Below are 6,704 nucleotides of genomic sequence, written 5' to 3' on the forward strand. Positions count from 1 at the left end.
ACGTTCCATTCCACATTCCATTCCACATTCCATTCCACGTTCCTTTCCATTCAATTCCACTTTCCATTCCACTTTCCATTCCATTCCACTCCACGTTCCATTCCACCTTCCATTGCACATTCCATTCCACATTCCATTCCACATTCCATTCAATGTTCCATTGCATGTTCCATTCCACGTTCCATTCCATTCCATTGCATGTTCCATTGCACGTTCCATTGCATTCCATTCCACATTTCATTACCAGGTTCCATTCCACATTACATTCCATTCCATTCCACGTACCATTCCACATTCTATGCCATTCTTTTCTACGTTGCATTCCGCATTTTATTCCATTCCTTTCCACAATCCTTTCCACATTCCATTCCTCGTTTCATTCCACATTCCATTTCATTCCATTCAATGATACATTCCACATTCCATTCCATTCCATACCACGTTCCATTTCACATTCCATTGCATTCCATTCCACGATCAATTCCACATTCCTTTGCACATTGCATTCCACATTCCATTCCAATACACAGCACGTTCCATTCCACATTCCATTCCACTTTCCATTCCGTTCTATTCCACATGCCAATCCACATTCCATTACACATTCTTTTCCACATTCCATTCCACATTCCATTGCATTCCATTCCACATTCTATTCCACATTCCGTTCCACATTCCATTCCACATTCCCTTTCACATTCCATTCCATTCCAGTCCATATTCCATTCAATATCCATTCCATTCAATTCCACATTCTATTCCACATTGCATTCCACATTGCATTCCATTCCATTCCACAGTCCATTCCACATTCTATTCCATTCCATTCCACATTGAAGTCCACATTCCATTCCACATTCCCTTCCTCATTCCATTCCATTCCATTCCACATTCCATTCAATTCTTTTCTACTTTCCATTCCACATTCCATTCCACTTTTTCGTTAAACATTCCATTCCACGTTCCTTTCCATTTCATTCCACCTTCCATTCCACTTTCCATTCCATTGCATTCCACGTTCCATTCCACTCCATTCCACTTTCCTTTCCATTCAATTTCACTTTCCATTCCATTCCTCTACACTTTCCTTTCCACATTCCATTCCACATTACATTCCACATTCCATTCCACATTCCATTCCATTCCATTCCACTTTCCATTCCATGTTCCATTCCACATTCCATTGCACATTCCTTTCCACGTTCCATACCATTCCATTCCACGTTCCATTCCACTTTCCATTGCATTGTGTTCCACGTTCCATTCCACATTCCGTTGCACATTGTATTCCACGTTCCATTCCACATTCCATTCCACTTTTCATTCCACGTTCTATTCCATGGTCCTTTCCATTCCATTCCCCGTTGAATTCCACATTGCTTTCCATTCCTTTCCACGTTCCATTCCACATTTCCTTCCACTTTCCATTCCACATTCCATTCCACATTGCATTCCATTCCATTCCCCATTCCATTCCACATTCCATCCCATTCCATTCCGCATTCCATTTCAAATTGCAATCTAAATTCCATTCCATTCCATTCCACATTCCGTTCCATTCCATTCCACATTCCATTCCTTTTCTTTCCACATTTCATTCCATATTGCATTCGACATTCCTTTTCACATTCCATTCCATTCCATTCCACATTTCATTCCACATTCCGTTCCATTGCACATTCCTACCACATTCCATTCCATTCCATTCCACGTTCCATTCTACTGCATTGCAGATTCCATTCCACATTCCATTCCTCGTTCCACTCTATTCCATTCCACTTTCCATGCTACATTCCATTAGAGGTTCCATTCCATTCCATTCCACGTTCCATTCTACGTTCTATTAGAGGTTCCATTCCAAGTTCTTTCCACGTTCCATTCTATTCCATTTCACATTACATTCCATATTCCATGCCATTCCTTTCCACATTCCATTCCATTGCATTCCAGGTTTCATTCCATATTCCATTCCATTCCATTCCACTTTCCATTCCATTCCATTCAACATTCCATTCCATTGCATTCCACATTCCATTCCACGTTCCATTCCACGTTCCATTCCATGTTCCATTCCACGTTCCATTCCTTTGCATTCCATATTCCATTCCATTCCATTCCTCGTTCCATTCTGCATTCCATTTCATATTCCATTCCACCTTCCATTCCATTCCATTCCACGTTCCATTCCACACCATTCCGCATTCCAGTCCATTCCATTCCTTTCCACATTCGATTCCATTCCATTCCACTTTCCATTCAATTCCACAATCTATTCCATTCCATTCCTTTCCATTCCACGTTCCATACTATTCCATTCCATTCCACTTTGCATTCCACATTCCATTTGACATTCCATTCCATTCCACATTTGATTCCATTCCATTCCATTCCATTCCATTATACATTCCGTTCCCTTCTATTGCACATTCCATTCCATTCCTTTCCACATTCCATTCCACGTTCCATTCCACGTTCCATTCCACATTGCATTCCATTCCATTGCATTCCATTCCATCCTGGATTCCTTTCCATTCCATTCCAAATTATATTTTACGTTCCATTTCATTCCATTCCACAGTGCATTATATTCCATTCCACATTCCACGATATTCCTTTCCACATTCCATTCCTTTCCATTACACATTACTTTCCACTTTCCATTCCACGTTCCATTCCACATTCCATTCCACGTTCCATTCTACGTTCCATTCCAATGCATTCCACTTTTCATTACCTTCCACTCCATTTTCTTTACCTTCCATTCCACATTTTTTCCATTCCATTCAGCATTACATTCCACATTCCATTACCTTCCATTGCACATTATTTTCCATTCCATTACACATTCCATTTCATTCCATTGCAGGTTCTATTCCACGTTCCATTCCACATTCCATTCCACATTCCATTCCATATACCATTCAATTGCGTTCCACATTCCATTCAATTCCATTAGACATTCCACTCCATTCCATTCCAGATTTCATTCCGTTGCATTCCACATTCCATTTCACATTCAATTCAACCTTCCATTCCACATTCCATTCCATTCCATTCCAAATTCCATTCCATTCCATTGCCCTTTGCATTACATTCCATTCCACATTCCATTCCACGTTCCATTCCATTCCATTCCACGTTCCATTATACTTTCTATTAGACATTCCATGCCATTCCATTCTACTTTCCATTCTACATTCCATTATTGGTTCCATTCCTCGTTCCATTCCACTTTCCTTTTCTTTCCATTCCACTTTACATTCCATAATCCATTCCATTCCATTCCATTCCACATTCCATTCCATTCCATTCAACATTCCGTTTCATTCCACGTTCCATTCCACATTACATTCCACGTTCATCTCCATTACATTCCACGTTCCATTCCATTCCATTCCACGTTCAATTTCATTCCATTCCACGTTGCATTCCACATTCCATTCCACATTCCATTCCACATTCACTTCCACATTTAATTCCATTACATTCCACATTCCTTTCCTCATACCATACCACATTCCATTCCATTCCATTCCACATTCCATTCCATTACTTTCCACATTCCATTCCACATTCCATTCCACTTTCCATTCCATTCCATTCTGCGTTAAATTCCACTTTCCATTCCACATTCTATTCCATTCCATTCGACTTTCCATTCCATTCCATTCCACGTTCCATTCCATATTCCATTCCACATTCCATTCCATTCCATTCCACTTTCCATTCCATTCCACGTTCCATTTCATTCCATTCCACGTTCCATTCCTTTCCAACACGCATTCCATTCCATTCCATTCCACTTTTCATTCCATTCAATTCCACATTCTATTCTTATCCATTCCATTCCATTGCACTACTTTCCATTCCATATTCCATTCCATACCTTTCCTCATTCCATTCCTTTCCATTCCATTCCATATTCCATTCCATTCCATAATCCATTCCATTCCATTCCATTCCGTATTCCATTCCATTCCGTTCATTCCATATTCCATTGCATTCCATTCCACATTCCATTCCTTTCCTTTCCATTCCACATTCCAACCTATTCCATTCTATTGCAGTCCACATTCCATACCATTCCATTCTCCATTCCCTTCCATTCCACATTCCATGACTTTCCAATCCTCTTTCCGTTCCGCGTTCCGTTCCACTCTCCATTTGACGTTCCATTCTTTTCCATTCTGCAATCCATACCATTCCATTCCATTCCATTCCTGACTCCTTTCCATTCTATTTCACATTCTGTTCCACATTCCATTCCATTCCGTTCCACATTCCATTACACATTCCCTTCCACACTAAATTCCATTACATTACACATTCCATTCCTTTTCACTCCACATTTCATTCCACATTCCGTGCCACCTTCCATTCCATTCCATTCCATATTCCATTCCACGTTCCAATCCACTTTCCACTCCACTTTCCATTCCAAGTTCCTTTCCACGTTCCACAACAGGTTCCATTAAATTCCATTCCACGATCCATTCCACGTTCCATTCCACATTCCTTTGTATTCCCTTCCACATTCCATTCCACATTCTCTTCCATTCCATTACACGTTCCTTTGTATTGCATTCTAGGTTCCATTCCACATTCCTTTCCACATTCTATTGCACATTCCACTCCACATTCCATTCCATTGCATTCCACATTCCATTCCATTTCATTGCACATTCCATTTCACATTCCATTCAATTCCATTCCATTCCTCATTCCATTCCACTTTCCATTCAATTCCATTCCATTCCTCATTCCATTCCACATTCAATTCCATTCCATTCCTCATTCCATTCCAAGATCCACTCCACGTTCCACTCCACGATCCATTCCATTCCATTCCAAGATTCATTCCACGTTCCCTTCCACATTCCATTCCATTACATTCCACCTTCCACTCCACTTTCCATTCCATTGCACTACACGTTCCATTCCATTCCATTCCAGGTTCCATTCCACATTCCATTCCACTTTGCATTCCACATTCCGTTCCACATCCCATTCCATTCCATTCCATTCCACATTCCATTAAATTCCATTCCACATTGCACTTCATTCCATTCCACATTCCATTCCGTTCCATTCCACGTTACATTACACATTCAATTCAACCTTCCTTCCCACATTCCATTCCATTCCATTCAAAATTCCATTCCATTCCATTCCACATTCAATTCCATTCCATTCCACATTCCATTCCGCTTTACTTTCTATTTAATTCCACATTCCATTCCACATTTCATTCCATATTGCATTCCACATTCCCTTTCTGATTCCATTCCATTCCATTCCACATTCCATTCCACTTTCCATTCCATTCCATTCCACATCCAATACCACATACCATTCCACATTCCATTCCATTCCATTCCCCGTTGCATTCCATTCCATTCCACATTCCATTCCACGTTCCATTCCATTCCATTCCACGTTCCATTCTACTTTCCATTAGATGTTCCATTCCATTCCATTCCATGTTCCATTCTACATTCCATTATTTGTTGCATTCCACGTTCCTTTCCACGTTCCGTTTCTTTCCATTCCATAACAGTCCATAATCCATTCCATTCCATTCCATTCCATTCCACATTCCATTCCACATTCCATTACCTACCATTCCACATTCTTTTCCATTCCATTCCACATCCCATTCCATTCCATTCCATTCCACATTCCATTCCACATTCCATTACCTTACATACCACATTTTTTTCCATTCCATTCTACATTCCATTCCACGTTGCATTCCACATTCTTTTTCACGTTCCATTCCATTCCATTCCATTCCAGATTCGATTCCATTACATTCAACATTCTATTCCACGTTCCATTCCATTCTTCGCTGCATTCCACATTCCATTCCATTGCATTCCACTTTCCACTCCATTCCATTCCACATCCCATTCCACTCCATTGCACATTACATTCCACATTCTATGCCACCTTGCCTTTCACATTCCATTCCATTCCATTACAAATTCCATTCCATTCCATTCCACGTTCCATTCCACTTTCCAATCAATTCCATTCCACAGTCCATTCCATTGCATTCCACGTTTCATTCCACGTTCCATTCCATATTCCATTCCACATTCCATTCCACGTTCCATTCCACATTCCAATCCATTCCATTACACAGTCCATTCCATTGCATTCCACGTTTCATTCCACGTTCCATTCCATATTCCATTCCACATTCCATACCACGTTCCATGCTATTCCATTCCACATTCCATTCCACTTTCCATTCCATTACATTTCACATTCCATTCCAGATACCATTTCCCATGACATTCCACGTTCCACGCCACATTCCATTTCACGTTGCCTTTCACGATCCATTCGAAGTTCCATTCCATTGCAATCCACGTTCCATTCCACGTTCCATTCCATTTCATTCCTCTTTCCATTCCACATTCCATTCCTTTCCATTCCAGATTCTATTCCACATTCCATTCCATGCCATTCCACATTCATTTCCTTTCCATTCCACATTCCATTCCATTACATTCCATTCCACATTCCATTCCAAATTCCATTCCACATTCCATTCCATTCCATTCCACATTCCATTAAATTCCATTTCACATTCCACATCATTCCATTCCACATTCCTTTCCGTTCCATTCCACGTTACATTACACATTCATTTCAACCTTCCATTCCACATTCCATTCCCTTCCATTCAAAATTCCATT

The sequence above is a fragment of the Pongo pygmaeus genome, chromosome 12, assembly GCF_028885625.2.
Source record: "Pongo pygmaeus isolate AG05252 chromosome 12, NHGRI_mPonPyg2-v2.0_pri, whole genome shotgun sequence".
Lineage (NCBI taxonomy): Eukaryota > Metazoa > Chordata > Mammalia > Primates > Hominidae > Pongo > Pongo pygmaeus.